This window comes from Nannospalax galili, unplaced genomic scaffold (assembly GCF_000622305.1).
Source record: "Nannospalax galili isolate Female #2095 unplaced genomic scaffold, S.galili_v1.0 scaffold868, whole genome shotgun sequence".
Lineage (NCBI taxonomy): Eukaryota > Metazoa > Chordata > Mammalia > Rodentia > Spalacidae > Nannospalax > Nannospalax galili.
Genome location: NW_008357487.1, coordinates 376,828 through 393,798, shown reverse-complemented (window position 1 = coordinate 393,798; position 16,971 = coordinate 376,828). Strand labels below are relative to the sequence as shown.

Below are 16,971 nucleotides of genomic sequence, written 5' to 3'. Positions count from 1 at the left end.
ACTTGGAGTTCTGATGAAGCTTCACAAGGTACCTGACATCTCTGTGGTGGACACTGATCTTTGCTTTGTGCAGATGGGCTGATGCTAGGCACAGCGAGGGAACAATTTGAAGCCAAGCTTGATTTCGTGCTGACAAAGCCCTCCCCTGAGATCCACTGGGCCTAGTGCCCTAACCACAAGGTTGGGGTGGTGGCTCTGCACAGGTAAAGAATGGTGGTCTTCCGCCATAATCACTTAAAAGCTGAGTTTGTTTTATCTGCTAGGAACAAGGAATACTTTATAGATATGTGTTGGCTAGCCTATCAGAATTGAGAAATATTTGTCCTTGGTGGACACCTACCTCATCCTCATTTTATCATTATTGGTGCTATGGTTATACCCCGGCTACATGGACTGAACCCTTGTATACACCGTTGTATATCCGGAAAAAACTCTACCACTGAGCTACCTTCCCAGTGTCATTCATTATTAACATTGTTCTTGTTTTAATATTTCTTTTTAAAAAAATTAAAAAAAAATTTATTCTTATTTTATGTGTATGAGTGTTATGCCTGCGTGTGTGTAAGTGTACCACATCATGCAGTACTCACGGAGGACAGAAGAGGGCCTCAGTTCCCCTGGAACTGGAGTTACAGAGGGTTGTTAGCCACCTTGGGGGTGCTGGGATTCGAACCTGAGTCTTCTGTAAGAACAGCCAGTGCTTTTAATCACTGAGCCATCTCTCCAGCCCCTTTTAAAAATGTCTATACCTGTCATTTTTATCATCCCCAGTGAGAGGAGCCTTGAAATGAGCCCATTTTTTAAGCCAGCACTGAGAAGTTCTGAGGTTTTAAGACCAGTACCTTTTGGACTAAGTTTGGCCTAGGTCATTTATCAACACTTTTGGAGGTGTCTCTTTTCCCCTCCTTTGAGCCAAAGGTCTGCTCTAGGGGACATGGTTGTTGTAAACATCCCCATTCTTTTAGAGCCACAAGTTTTATCTGTGGTCTGCAACTGGCTGACCCATCTACTTGGGAGCTCTTGGATATGGGGCGTAAGATCAACACTTTGGAACAAATAAGATGCTCCCACACTCCCATGGATTCATCTTTGCTAAACCTCAGTCCCATTTACCCCACATGTTTGCTAGTCTTTCTATATGGTATGACTTTACTAGGATGTCTGTGAATATAATCAAGAAAGTTTATTGGAGAGATGTCTTAGAAGAAAGAGGATGACATTCTCTAACTGTAGGTCTCCATTGTTTAATTATATGAAGAAGCACCACAAAATTCAAACAAATTTTTTTTTTTTTTTTTTTTTTTTGAGACAAGGTCTCCTTGTAGCCCCAATTGGCCTGGAACTACATAGATCAGAATAGCCTGATTGTCATAGAGATCCACCTGCGTCTGCCTCCCAAGTGCCGGGATTAAAACCGTGTGCTACCATGCTCAGCCTACAAGAAGAAAACTTCAGTTGCCCAAATACCTTCCTTAAGAGATTCATTGGCTAAGGCAAAAGGAAAATGTGGAGAACTTTAAAATTGGGTCTTTTATGTCTAGAGAGACCCTCCAAATTCCATTGTCTCTTGGCAAATCAAAATTCCTTGTTATTGTTGTTACTATTACTTGTCAAGTGTTAGGGATCGAACCCTGGGCTTCATACAGGCTAGGAAGTATTATACTTCCGAGTGCATCCTTAGCCCTTTCCATTGCTTCTTGAAGTTAAAGTTTCTTCAAAACAGGAAGCCTTTCCTTCTCACCTTGGAGGTCTGGTGTTTTTCTGAGTTGACTGCCACAGTTAGAGGTTTCAAAGACCAGGCTAGCTAGAAATGCTTGTGGAAGGAAGTAGAATAATTTTAGGAATATCTAAATAACTTTAGGAATAGCTAGGCTTTTTGATACATACCAGCTGGTTTATTATTGGCAAGGGCCTCAACTGATAAAAGTCTAGATGTAAAAAGTAGAAATTACTGTGGATGATTTAAAAGTTGCTGAATTTTACAGGAAACCAAAGAGGCTCAGAAGAACTGTCAGTGTCAGAAGAGATCTGTGGGAGAATGTCCCAGAGTCTTCTCTATGAAAACAGGCCAGACTCTAATTCAGTTCTGCAAGGAGACCAAGGGCAGAACCTGGAGACCTCAGCCTGGGCTCCATGACACCATGGAGTAGACCTTGTCCAAATGGACACCATCTCTGTTGGGCGACTATTCCTAGGGCAAGATGAACACCAAGACAGGGAACCAATGACAGACCAAAGGAAGGATCCTAATCAAAGTCCAACTTGGTGAATCAATCAGTATTCAGTGATAATCAGTGACAGCTCAAAGAGGCAGGAAACCCAAGTGCACTGCATAACCTCAGGCAGCTCAGTAGGTTGAAAGAGTGTCCCTTTCCACATGGCTCAGTTGGTCTCTTCTAGGCAGCTCAGCTGGTATCTGCCTCATCCAGGCAGTTAGGCTAGTCTGAAAGTCTTCTAGCCAGTTCGGAGGCTTATCTCTGCCTCTCCCAGGTGGCTGGTCTGGTCTGAACCTTTTTTTAGGCATCCCAGCTTCTCTGCAGTTATCTCTCAGCAGTCCTTACAGTGTACACATGCTTAGGGAGGGAGGGGCCTCCTGCATCTGATCAGTTTCAGGGACTTCCTTAGTCTTTAAGGTGTCTACTTCTTGACCTTAAGGAGCCCCTAAGAACATCTGTGCCTTAAGGAGCTTCTCTCTGAGATGAAGGTTTTACCTTCGAAAAAGAGATTGCTACACAACCAGCTCCAACCTCACCTGTGAACTCCAACAAACGTTTGGTCCAAAAAGACCGTAGAATTGGAGCAAAACATGCTCAGCCATGAAGAGCTTGTTTCTTCGGTTTTACTGTTATTATTCACCTAAAATTTGAAAGGATAATTTTATGTGTAATTTACAAATATTTTGTTTTTGACAGAATACTTGTTATGCTTAGACAGGTTATCTTTAAATTTACTTTTAAATATTTTATTGTCAAATGAAGCTATGTACTCTTTCACAGGTACCCACAATTCCATCTGGAATGCTCAAATCTCCTCATGAAGTTTGCTTTCCCAATATTTATTTCTAAAACCAAAATGAAATAAAAAAATTAAGCATATATTTTAGATTTGAAACTATCTGGAACAATCACAGAGGGTTCATTTTACTTTTTGAAAGGAGGTGCCTAGAGTAACTACAATTATTTCATAGGTCAGGACTGGTGAAGTTTTTCTTCTCTGTCTCTGTCTCTCTCTGTCTCTCTCTGTCTCTCTCTCTCTCTCTCTCTCTCTCTCTCTCTCTCTCTCTCGACAGGGTCTCATATGCCCTATGCTAGCTTTGAACTCACTACGTAGTAGAGTGTCGCCTTGAACTTCTGATCCTCCTGTCGCCTCCTGCAGGTGGACAGGAGCTTGAATCCAGGGCTCTCATGCATTCTAGACAAACTACCAACTGAGTCACACCTCCAGTCTGAACTCCAGTCTTTACATTAAATATGCATATGTAAAATATTCAAAGACTACAGAAGCTATGCATTGTGTGAGTCAGCACTAGCTGTTGGTCAGAGCCTTGTTAGACTTTCTCAGGATCCTGATGATAAGCAACTACAATGTAGTTATTATCCTTGTTTTATTTTAAATGTTTAGATGGCCACGATCCTACTTTAATTAGACACTATTACTTTCTAGGCTAGTGCTTTTAATTTGTGATGCACCTAGGAAATTCTATTGGAATATATACACAGTTAGGACTCAGTTCAATTTAATTGAATCTGTTTATTGGTATATTTTTATTGCATACTAGGTATATTATCTGTGTGCTATAATCTATGTCTCTGGATAATTAAGTATTTAAATATAATTTCAATATTTTTCCTCTATAGGCTCACAAGTCCTTTTATAAATCAGTTGCACAAACATTGTCTTTGAAAACACTCTTCAGACATTTAGTCCAAAACTGTAGATGTCTTTATTATGTTTTGCATGCCATAGAAACAAACACATTTCTCAGTGACTTGCTAATTATAAAAAATCCTATCAAATCTTTTACTTTGGAAAGATTCTGTAACAAGACAGCTGTGGCCATTATAAGTCATCTATAAATACTACTTCTTCTGAGACTTTCTGGAAGCCTTAGCTGTAAGCAAGAGTGTTGTTTGTCTTCATAAGGCTAAGTGGGAGTACTATTAACAGCCAGCATAGTGGTGCCCAGCAGGGACTACTGAGTGCTTGTCTGTTAAAGGGATTTCAGCACCCTGGAATTGCAGGATGGCAGCTCCCTTCTGGACCTCAAGCTGAGGGTTTATTGGCGCACTCATGAAGCAGCAGCTTCTGGTCTTTGCTTTACCCCAGATCCTTGAATTTTGACACAGACTGACATTACTTCTCTATCTAGCTGCCTTTTCTCATGCTGGTTTAAGGCACATGTAACTGTTTTTTTAGCTTTCTTTGTGTGTGGTGTGTGTGTATATGTGTGGTGTGTGTCAGTGTGTTCATGTGTTTGCATAGAGGCCAGAAGTCAACGTCAGGTGTCTTCCTCAATCGTTCTCCACCTTATTTTTTGAGACAGGGTCTCTCACTGGACTTGGAGCCTGCTTACTAATTCAGCTAGACTGGCTGGAAAACCAAATCCCAGGATCCTCCATCTCCTGCACCTCAGGGCTGGAATGCCAGGTACGCTTTCCTGCCTGATGTTTTATGTGGGCTCTGAAGATCTGGACTCAGATTTTTCACACTCGTGTAGCGTGTATTTCAGCAGCTGGGTCATCTCTTTAGCCCTAACAATTTCCTTATGTCTCCTATCTCTTTTTATTTTTCAAAAATTTTTTGCATTTATTTTTATGTGTATGAGTGTTTTGCCTGCATGTATGTAAGTGCATCTGGGCATGCAATTCCCATAGAAACCAGAGGAGAGTGTTGTATTCCCTGGAACTGAACTTATGGATGCTTTTTAGCCAAAATGTGGGTGCTGAGAACCAAATCCCAGGGTTCTCTACAAGAACAGCCATTCTCTTTAACTGCTGAGCCATCTCTCCAGGCCTAAGTCTCTAATCTTTATATTGATTTTATGTCTTTGGTGCCTCCTTAGTATGAACACAATACTTGGCTATAATTTCCACAAGCCTATAACTAAATCAGTGATTGCCCTGAGACTCAGACAAACCTCTCATCTCAAAGCTCGGCCTTGTTGTTTCTTCCAATCTGAAGTAAGGTGTTGGAATCAATGCCCAATTCTAATCAAGCCCCCACTTTGGAAGTCCGACTTGAAATCCTAACTTCCAATTTCCAATAAACACAGATCTGACCTTCGTGCCTCTGAGGCCCTGCCAAAGCTTGCAAGGTAGAGTTCTCCCTTACTGCTCTAAGCAATCAGCTCAACTTTGATGGAAGTTGAGCTAGGTTTGGACACACTTTCCACGTTCGAGATATTTCGAGATGTTTTAGAACACGGGGTTTCAAACGAGTCTGTTCTTTATATGTTTAATCATAACTTTTTACTACCATTCTGAATTAAGCTTTATAGATTTAAAAATAGTTCAGCTTCTTGAACATCATCTAAAATAACAGGAGTATTTTGTTTCAAGGCTCAACAGACATCTCTTTTGTTTTTTTTTAACTAATGATTGGCCATTTACTAATAAACCTTGTACCATCCAGGAGGGTAGATCTAGGCTGCGGTTGCCAGCAGCAACTGGGGTAGGGCTGAGCATCTACGTGGTGCTAGGCCTTGTGCAAGGAACTTCATGCACATCTTCTGAATGATCCTGACATGGTGTTGCCTTGGTTTACAGGTGAGGAAACTGGCTTTCAGGTCAAAGGCCTCTGTTGAATGAGATTTCAGGCTTGTGTTTACCTTCCAATCCTTCTTTGCCCTGGGGTTTACTGCCTGCTTGCTGCATGTGACCACAGGTGCTAAGCCCTCATTTGCAAGGCACAGCCTGAGCCATCAAGAACAAGTGGATTTTGATGGAGAATTGTGAAATGGGTCACCTGAAAATGCAGCATTTAGCCTGAGTCTGACCCAAGTCTGAACTGAAATAGGATGTCTGGATCCCAAGGCTCCTACTTCCTCTAGACAGACTTCAAGCGTTCCTCTACTCTGCGTTGCCGTCTTCCTGGTTCCCAGGAATGTGAGCTGTACTGAGCTACCATCTTCTGTACCTCAGGCCATGTAGAAAGAAGTGTGGGGCTGACATCACCCACCCTTCTACAGGGATTGCACCCCCAGTCCCAGATGATCTTGTTATTCAGCTCATGGTCTGATGCCTCAGGGTGGTGGGGTCTGCCTTTGTGCCAAGTGGGCTCCCCAGTGTACCAGTCTTACTGGCCAGAACTTAGTATCTTCAACTCTTTCCTAACAGGTATTTGCTGACAACTTAAGAGTCTGCCTGGCTGACCATCTTCATGTCAGAGCACTTCTGCTAGTCCAGGATGACATGCCTGAGTTCCTGGGGTGGGGGTAGGGCACAGATTAAACGGACCTGGGATATTTAACTTTAAATGACTCAACTTCCTAAGTCTTATTTGGGATCATCTTTCTTAAAACTAAGAAAGTATGGACACTATCTTCCCTTTCTCTCTCTCCTCTCTTCTGCCTTCTGAGTAACTCACCATCAGGTAGCTATTAGGAAGTCTGCTGGAGGACATGGAGTTTTGGAAAGCAAGCCCTTCTCAGCTGTGATGAATTTAATTCAGGTTACATAACTTTTAGTTGGTTCTTAGCCAAAGATCACTTTTATTGGAAATAAGTTATTACTAGTAAGTACTACATCCTTAATCCTTCTGGATATTTAAGAATTTTTATCAGAAGCAAGTGGGGTGCACGTAACTCTCAGTCCTTTCTAAATAAACAACTTTGTTCCATTGTAGCAAGAATTTATTTCAGTGTTATGGCATATTTTAATTATATTATTTCCAACTCGCTTGTTTATCTCTTAGAGGGAATGATGTCCCGGAAGAACATTAAATTAATCAGATTTGGAAAGCTTCAGTATTCCAGGACCAAGGTAGCTCCTAGTCCCGTGCAGCCTTGCTGAGACTGGAGCCTGGACTGCTTCAGGCCAGTGGCTGTGAAGTGGTAGGGACTCTACAAGCGAAGTGATGTCATGAGGTCCCTGAGCTCCAGATGACAAGAATGCGTGCTCTACGAGAGCTCTCCTGGGAGGGTAGAGCAGTGGAGGTTTGTATCCATCCAACCAAAATGTGTCTCTCTTAGAAAATATATAAGGTGGTGTTGGAGAGAAGACTGAGCAGTTAAGGGCACTGGCTACTCTTGCAGAGGACCCAGGTTCAATCCCCAGCACCCACACAGTGGCTAACAACCAAGGGATCCGAAGCCCTCTTCTGATCTCCTCAGGCATTGTATGGCATGGGTGTACTTACATACCTGCAGACAATACTCTCATACACATAAAATGAAAATAATAAAATATTAAAAAAGAAAACATAAACAGTTATAGAATCTCCCTGGTGTCGAAGGAAAATAAAACCTAAAAGACAAAAAAGAAAAGAAAAGGAAATCTTATTCTTCCAAGTAATAAGATGTCTAGATGTGAGCTCATCTAGACATTTTAGGTTGGAAAGCTCTGTTTTGTGATAGAAGTGATTTTATTTTTAAAAATTAGCTCATTTTCAGACCTCCTAATAAGCAAAGGAGATCTCATCACCTGTGCTGAGCAAAGTCTGTGCTTCTGTAGAGTAGGAACCTTCAGACTCCAGGAGATCTGCCTTTGTGTTTGTAAAGTGACTTCACACACACACACACACACACACACACACACACACACACACACAGAGTCAGATGTGGTGGCACATGCCTGTAACCCTCATACTCAGGAGGCAGGAGCAGAAGACTCATGAGTTTGAGGTACATAGTGAGACTATCTTGAAAAAAGAAAGCACCTGATGGATGATTTTCTTTTAGTTAGGGCTTATACATTCTTCCTGTGTATGTATACCTGTGTATGTATGTGTGTGCATGGTCACACGTGTATATGGAAGTACAGGCACCTGTACAGATGCACAGGTGGTATGCTTGTGTATGTGGAGGTCAGAGGAAATTGTCAAGCATCATTCCTCAGATGCCATCTACCTTCTGTCTTTGTCTGAGACAGGGTGCCTTACTGGCCTAGAACTCAGCAAGTAGGCTTGGCGTGCCAGGGATGTCACAGAGATCTGTGAGTCTCTGCCTCTCTAGTGCTGGGATTACAAACTGGCACCCTATCCAGATTTTTCTTTATGTGGGTTCTGGGGATCAAACTCAGGTCTTATGCTTGCAAAGTAAATACTTTACTGACTGAACTGTGTCCCCACCCTTTATGAATTTGTTACAATTATGAACTCATTTAAAAAATTTGAATTAAATTGCCACAGCTCTCATTGTCATAGTCAGAGAAACCAAGTTACACAAATAGGTCAGCTGTATCCCAGTGATCCTCCTTCAGCCTCTGGCCAGAGGCCTTGGGAATGAAAGGACTATTAACTTTGCCTGTACAGTGAAGATGCTCCTTAACTGTCTCCTTCCAAGAGATTAGACTCTGTGTCCAGTCAAATCCTTTGCTAAAGGGTTTAACCATTAGGGATCCTGCACTGCCTTTTAATGCACTGGCATTGACAAGTTTAACTGAGTTTTGTGAATAACATATTTAGATACATGGTTGAGAACACAGTCTGGTTTATCAGCAAATACATGTGTAAGAGACATTCTGACAGCTTTTCACATCCAGTAGTGGCTGGTTTCAAAGGTGTTGTAACTGATGAACACTGAGGGTGGGATTCTCACTCTCCAAGTAAGAAACACTCAGATCTGGTTTGCTAATTTCTATACTTTAATGTATTTGGATGACTGGGGTGTTACCTCAGCTCACTGTCAGATAAGCTCTTATTGAGGGCCTTGTATCTCACCAGCCTCTTGAGCACAAACTGAAGGATGAGCAGAGCGATCATGGATCATGAATCTCAGGTTGCAATTCCACTCCATTGAAAATAAGACACACATTTAGCCATGCTGCTACTGAGGCGCATCTGGATTTGAACAAAAAGGGAACTCTAGGCCTGCAATTCCGTATGAGGAACAGCAGTTGATAAAGAGGATGTGTCCAAGCAGAAAGCTGCTGGGTGACCTTGTCAAGTGCCAGGTCACATTTATTACCTGGGCGGATCCCTGGCAGTGTGACTAAATTGGGGTATCAGTTTAATTGGCTCTGCCATTTTCTTCAGCACAGCATGAGGTCCATAATTGCTCAGTTTCCTTCCACAGCATGTCAGCTGGTATGAACTGGAGTTGCTAATGAGGTCAGGGCTAGTTCAGAGATCTGCTTGTGTTCTGCAGCCTGTGCCCTGACCTGAGCAGGTCTAGCTCAGAGTGTGGGTCTAGCTCCATGTGTCTGTGCTGGCACAGCTACCTGTGCTTGGGACAGAGTTCGGGGGGACCTCAGGGCCTCTGTGGTCCACATGCCCCACTTTAAGATGCTGTCAGCTGAAGTGCAGACCATGCAGCAAATCCTGGTCTGTGAGCACAATTCCGGAATGAGATAGACTTTGGTAAAGCAGACAGGCGGGGTGGTTGGGAGGAACTCACTCAGAAAAAACTACAAGTAGTGGAAAGGGTATACTTGTCCTCTGCTCTTTGAAATCTTTGGCTTTGCGTCCTCAGACCCTCAACTTGGCGCTCACAGTGGTCCTTTGTAAGGCCATTTGGGTTAGGTAATCATGGATGGCTTGCTTGGCTCTTTCAGGATTTAGAAATGGCATTTCTCACCTCTTCCACACTAGTCTTTTTCAGTTGCTTGCCAATTTTAATGAGAGAAAAATCCCTTAATTCAGGTTAGAAGTGTTTTAAGCATTACATAAAGGTTAGCTTGGCTGGTTAAATGCAAGAGCAGTGTGGCTAACTTCTAATGTTTTGTATCAGGAAGCATTTAAGCATTCACTCCCCAGTGATTTGCTGTCCCCCCAGAGTCCTCAGCATCCTTACTTTATGTTCTTTGACTTCAGAAAATCAGCAGTGTATGAAAACAACAAACACATCCATCATGTTAGCTGAGCCACCTTGATTTACATTTACAAAGGCACGATAAATTCTAGCTTACTAAAGAAAGGTCTCTGATGAAAAAGTTTCTTTCCCCAGTGTAATTGCAAAAACATGAACGGTTTTGAGTCTAGGCCTTCACAGTCCACGGCAGTCAACACCTATTCCAAAGTAGGAACTTCTCATTTATCTATGAAATCAGGAAAAGCTGTGCCACTGGCAATGTTTCCACTCTCTATATGTTGTCATGAGATCCATTTCTTTTTCCTTTTAATTTCCTTTTCTTTTAAAACATATCTTTCCTTGTGTAGACAGAACTAAAAAAGAATTCCACTCTGCAGTGAGCATACAGTGTTTAAGCTATAAAAGTAGCTTTCGGTTTAACCTGGAGGAACAAATTGTGAGTCCCATGCTGGTGAATTCAGTGGAGGCCACAGCTGGCATGGCAGGGCTTGATGGCTGCTCAGTCTTGGTGTATGAGCTGAAGACAGAATAGGGGTGGTCATGATGCTGGCTTCTGACAGCCGCCTTCAGCCACAGGGCGGTGTGGTGAGGCACTCTATCCAGGACTGTGGGGGTGGAATTCTCTTCAGCTGTTGCCACTTCAGTTTTGGGGGCGATCTTGTTCCCAATGTGCATGGGTTATCATGTGCCAGCATTCAAGTGTTATGAAAAATAAGGTTCTTGCTGATATTTCTGAATTTGGTGGAAGCTAAATGTTTGTGTGGGGCACCTGTCACTTGGAAACTTCTCCAAGAAGTTTCTAGAATCTTCCAGATGCTCCTGCAAGGGTAAACATCCTTTGAGGGGATCTGACTTCACCCTTCGACCAGTGACTTTATAGGATTGGAATGTGAACGATTCTTGCACCAAGCTCTCGCTTTCTGCCCTGCCTCCCATCTCTAGGGTCTCCATTTGTTTCCTGTTGTGAATATACCCCCTCTAACTCATTGTGTGCTCTTTAGTTTAAGGCGTGTTTGTTTTTTTAAAGAATTCCTTATATAAGACTTGGAGCTTTTGGGATAAAAACTTCAATAAGTGCTCTGTAGAAAAGTTAGCGGAGGTAATTAAAGAAACATGGATTTATAGTCTATGTAAAGATTGTGCATTTACCAAGAGAAATACCAAGCATGGCCTTTTAGACAGGCCATTACAGACCTTTCCTTTGCAGTGAAGGGAACTCTTCTGAGTGGAGACATTCAGAGTTCAGCGATGCAATGCAGGGGGTGGGGACAGAAGAGGGGGGCGGTCTGCCTGGCCCCTAGGGCTCTGCTCTGTCAGTTCAGATAAATTGCCAAGTCCTGGTCCTGGATCCCAAGCTTCAAAGCCCTAGTGTCGGGTTACATTTTATAAGCAGAAACTCAGAATCAAAAGACGCACAGAGATAATCTAGATTTGGCGTGGAGACCCTTAAAACTTACTTCTGGTATTTATGTGCCTTATTTCCAGGGGGACTGGCTCCTACTAGTCAGTTTTTGCAGGGAAGGATTGTTGTAGGATTGTAAACGCAGGCCCTCCTCCTTCCCACCCTTTCGCCCCCCTTCGCTCTGAAGGCTGCCTGGTAATCGACCCCCTGGCTGGGCTCTTCTGTCTGGACCCCGGACTTTGGGGACTTTGTAATTGACTGCGCCCCTTGTGAGCCCGCTGCAGTGGCTGAGGGGTTTAACTAGAGGCATCTCACTGCACCAGCCGGGTTTAACTAGAGGCATCTGGTGCCTTCGCGGCTTTCCCGAGGCCCTTCATTTCACTTCATAAAACAGCCTGCAGTTGGGCCAAGAGGAGCAGAGCGATGGAGGACGGTCTGCCAGGCAGCCCCTCGCGGACCCCCCACTTCTTCTCCTTGAGTCCCACAACATGGTCTGGGCCTCCTGGTCAGTTCTTCCAGCATCCTGGTCCTCAGGGATGACCCACCTTGTGCGTTAGCCAGCTGACAGCCATGGTCTCTGCTCACCAGGGCCTCGCCCCTCCCCCCGTCTGTGCTCATTAGGGAAATAGTTTGTTTGCTTTCGCATTCCCCCCGCTTACCCTTTCTTATTTGACGCCGTGGAAATCCGTGGTGGTGGCTGTGGCCGGCGGAATGGAGGGCTGCGAGGGAAGAAAACGCCAAGGGAGTAAATAAGTGTCAAGGAACTCATTGTCTGCGCTCCACCTGTTGTTATTCTGGTCCCAATCAACCTGCTCGCCAGGCTGGAGCCAGCGGCCATCTGGAAACACTGCTCTGTTTATAAACTTGGCATGAAGCAGCACTCCCGGGCCCTGACCTCCCACACGAATCTGGAAACAATTAGGGCAAGATGATAGGCAGGCTGGGAGCGCTGCTGGGAGGGAGGAAGGGGGAGGCCGGAGCCTGGGGCCGGGGGTGGGTCTTGTGGCTTGAGCCTGGGAGGAGGCAAGGGGCTCCAGAGCCTGGAGCTGGTGGGGAGGAGGTGGAGGGGGGCCTCGGGAAGCTGGGGGAGGTGGGTGTGGGTTTTTGAGGAAGGGTTAGGGAGTGGGAGGAGAATCAATCAAGGCTGAAGTGTAAAGTTTGGGGAGATTTCGGGGAGGCCTGGGGAGCGGGTGCAGTGCAGCCGGACAGATGGGGGCAGCGGAAGACCAGTGGGAGCTGGGGGTCCTGGAGTTGTCCTGGGAGGTCTGGGTCCCAGTGGGAACCTATGGGAACACAGTGGGAGCCGTAGTGGCCAGCCTGCTTGTAGTGAGAGAACCAGAGGGGGTGGTTGTTTGTTTAAGATGGTTGGATAGCAGTAGTTGGATAATTAATACCACACCACCCCAACCCTCAGCCTCATAGGGTGACCGTCCAGTTTTCTGGGGCTTCTCAGGAAACCAAACAGAATAAGGGGCAGAGAAAACTCCAAGCTGTTCCTTCTGTGATGCGGCCTTGGCTTTTGGGAGGAGTACCGGTTATCACTTTAGAAACTGATTTAGGAAAACACATTTTCACTACTGGAAGCTTAAGCATGTATGTTTTTGCTGGAGAACTGGGGCATTTCGAACTGTAACGGGACACCATGTCCTGGCAGGGCCACACAAGGCAGCTTTGTCATGCTTTTGTGTGTGGGTATTGCCGTTTCCAGAGGCTATCAGCAAGAAGTCTGAAGGAGCCTCTTCCTCTTTGAGAAATCTCTCTCTCTGATTTGAAATATGAATCTTAACTCCGAAGTTCACACTTCCGTGCTCAGCTGGGTTTCTAACTCCTGAAATATTAATCTGTAGCAGTTGCTGGCAAGCCAATAATTGGCACCAATTAACATGCTTTTTAACCAAATGGTATTTAAAGAGGAAAGGTTCGTTTGTGTGGGTCTTGGCTTCTGGGGGAAAAGCAGTCTCTGGCCTTGTCTCAGACGCACAGAATTCCAGGTTCAGCCTGCTGGCCTGGCACCATGTGCATTCACACACAGCCACATAGAGCAGTCCAGTGAGAGTGGCACCATCGACCAGTTCATAGATCTTGTCTTTCTTTGGCAGTCGATGCCTGCTTCCTGTCCCCACCTTCTAGGCATGGCTGCCCTTGCTTTTTCTTAACACATTTCTTCACAACTTCCTGTTCCTGGAAGACTGGTTACTAAACTTCAACTCGGGTATGTCTAGGATTCCAGAACAGGCTACATGTGCTGATACAAAAAAATAATCAGGAGAGAAGTGCAGAGGTGCGTGGGTCTAGCACAGTGGGCCTGGCTGTGAGCATCATGCCCTGCCTGTCACCAGCCCTGGACACCCATTGTGTGTGCCAGGAGAGACTGAACAGTGTAAGCTGATTTCAACTCTTAGACTGGTTGCAAATGGCTTAATTGTATCTATAACATAAAATCTTGCATTTATTTAACCCCCATAAACTTATCTCTTTTGTCTTTGTAGGCTGGCTGGGTAGCGAGGCCTACATTCCTTCCACAGTTAATAAAACTTTGTATTTTTCTCTGTACTCATAAATTTAACTTACACTAAGACCCATTTGCTTTTTCATATTTTACCTAGTTAAAAAATGCATGCATCATCACCATAATCTTTAGATTAAAAGACAAATTGAAAATTCATTTTGTCATTTTTTTGTTTATTTTTGAGACAGGGTCTCTCTGTTGCCCCAGCTGGAACTCACAGAAATCTACCTTTCTCTGCCTCTGCCTTTGGAGCACTGGAATCAAAGCTGTGCACACCATGCCTGGCTCATTGTGTTATTTTTGTCTGAGACATATCATTTTGAGTCTTACCCATTTTCAGACCTGGAGCAAGTAATGATGAAAACTGGGTGGCTCTTCCTCCCTGGCTTTGGAGGTACGTCTGCTCTTCTTCCATATCCTCCTCTTCCCTTCCTCTTTTTCTTTCTCTTCTGTTCCCCCTCCTCCTCTGAAGAAGAAAGAACCACAAAGAGGAGGAGGAAGTGGAGGTGGAGGTGGAAGAGGAGGAGGAGGAAAAGGAGGAAGAAGAGGAAGAAGAAGAAACACTAGTGTTTCCTTTAGATTCTGTGACTCTTCCTGGGGCCCTTATGAAATTTTCTGTAAAGTGTTCTGCTTTCTGAGAGATACAAGTGCAGAGAAGAACAGCCGGGCCCTCTGCTCTGTCTCAAAGTGGCCATCTTGCAACTGGCCATCTAGCTAAGGGAGGAGCATTGGGCATTTTTACCTTGTCTTGGGACCTTCTCCAAAGAGCATCTATTCAAATTGTGCTTCAAAATTGTCTTCTGCTTCTGTTATGAAGAACACCATGACCTTCTTTTAATGGAAAACACTCATTTTCATTTTCAAAGCTGCTTTTTCTTCCTCCCTAGGGGCTGTCTCTAGTAACCTTTAGGTCTCTTCTCTGGATAGACTCATGCAAATCGCTCCCTCCTCTGTTTCTGTCTTCCTTGCTTTGCTTCAGTTTGATGGGTAAGAGGGAAATCTCTGCTCCTTCCCTTTCTCACAAATTAAAAATTCAAAACTAGTACTAAGAAGAAAACAAGATATAGACAGTCTAGAGAACCGCCTTTTCCTTTTGCTTCTTGGACTCTCATGTCCCTGTAGTGTATTCTTAGAAGAGGATTTTCCTCAGTGTTTGACACGAGGAAGGCTTTAAGAACTGAGTCTCTGCAGCCTTCTCATCTGGAATGCTGCTAGTGTTAAAGTATTTGATGAATGGAAGAGTAACGACTTTCAGTTTTTCTTTCTTGAGGAGGGGACCTGCAGAGAGCAGTAGCTTTGAAGCAGTCACTCTTTCCAAGAGTGCTCAGATGTGTGGTGTGGATTAAAATTCAAACACTTTTACAGCCAAGCTCCCGTCAGAAATCTGAATGGCATTTCATTCCTGTTCTGATCTTGTTTCTCTGGAGGCATTGGAGGGGAGAAAGATCATGATCACTTCCAGGTACAAAGTATGTTCCTGTGTTATATGGATTATACAGAGTGGTTACTTTTCAGGTTATTTAATGGAGTATGGATTTACTGATAGATTGATTCAGAGACAGGACCCCACTCTGTTGCCCAGGCTAGCCTCAGAACTCTGAATGTAACTAGTCTTCCTGTTCAGCATTTTGAGTAGCTGGAACTGCAGGCATCTTACTTAGCACTAGACTTTGGAGAATGATTTTTTTTTTTTTTGTAAGCTTTTTGAGACAGGGTCTCATGTAGGCCAAACTGACCTTGAACTCACTGTGATATGGCACCTTCTTGACCATAGCTATGCCATGTTAAAGTTTAGGCTGACTGTAGTCTCTGAAATTATCAGGCAGTTGGTATGGGAACACACGTCAGCAGGACCCCAGTTGTCTTGGGAACAGGTCAGCGTGTGCTGGCGTGCACCTGCTAACTGCAGATTTATGGCTTCTGTAGGTTGCACTTGGCTTGCTTCTGCAAAATAGTAATTGTTGCTTAATAGAATAGAGATTGTTCAGGGGGCTTTGCACCTGTAAGCTTGGGAACTTCAACTTTTCACCCCTGGTTATGGTTTCTCTGTATAAAAGCTTACCCTGGAGATGGCTCAGGACTACACACTTGGGTTCCAACACCCTTGTGTAGCTGCTAGCCAGAAAAGATTTTCATTCAATAAAACTTGTCTGAGTGGTTTTCTCTGGTGAAGCACCTCACAACACTCACTATGTATCTGAGGATGACCTTGAACTCCTTAATTCTCTTGTCTCCCCCTCCTGAGTGCTGGGATTGTAGGAATGTGACTTATGCCCAGCTGGGAAGATGAATTTTGAATGCAGGATCAAGGTCTCTGTGGACTAACTCTGCAAACCCTTCTCTTCTCTGCTGCAGAGAGCCACTCCAGGCTTATACAGGGTGAGGGCTGCTCCCAGCAGGGTTCCGTGTCCATAGATGCAAGTGAGAGGCTGCAACAGGGTTCTGACCAGATGAACAGGCTGTTTCTCCTAGTTCATCAAACTTAAGTGATGATGCTGTGGAAGCCTGGCCTGCTCTGTTAAAGTCACTGTAAGAAATGCTCACGGAACCTTTGCTTTGCTTTGTTTGCATTATTCTCATGAGAAACAACATGAGTGATACCACTAGCAGTGGTAATAGGAAAAGGGTTTATAGTGGAGACTGCATTTCCAGGGGGAATGCCATGTCCCATCAGTTGTCTCACAGAAGTCTCAGCCACAGAAAACTCTGGCTATTGTTTCTATGGGAAATGGATAGGGACTTGCTGAACAGCAAGGATGTTCAACTTCAATTTTAGTTTGGCAACCTAATATGTTTGCAAAGCAAGGTTTTGTAGAGGGATAAAAGGAGAGAGAAACAGATATGGAGATAGAACTACTTTGTGGACTCTTAATCATAGCAGACATGACTGATTCATAGCATACAGTCTCAAAGAATAAAGAAGATGCCCTGATAATCTGCTACTTCAAGGAACAGGAGGGAATTGACCAAGAGGTGTAAAATCCTAAAACCTGTCTCCTCATTGCCAACAATGTTTTGTGGAAAAAAGAAAGATTCTTACAAGATGGTTTTCAGTGATCTTAGGGCCTCCTTATTTATTTTATTTTTATAATA

General features: G+C 44.0%; 1 long non-coding RNA gene across 1 annotated transcript; it reads right to left on the bottom strand.

The window, feature by feature from the left end:
* Positions 1-2,137: 2,137 nt before the first annotated feature.
* LOC115067951 lies at positions 2,138-12,254 on the bottom strand. Its single transcript, XR_003847307.1, has 3 exons — positions 12,029-12,254; positions 11,162-11,332; positions 2,138-2,856 (listed from the first exon to the last, which is right to left on the bottom strand). It is a non-coding gene; the product is annotated as an uncharacterized LOC115067951 (long non-coding RNA).
* Between the last annotated feature and the right edge of the window lie 4,717 nt (positions 12,255-16,971).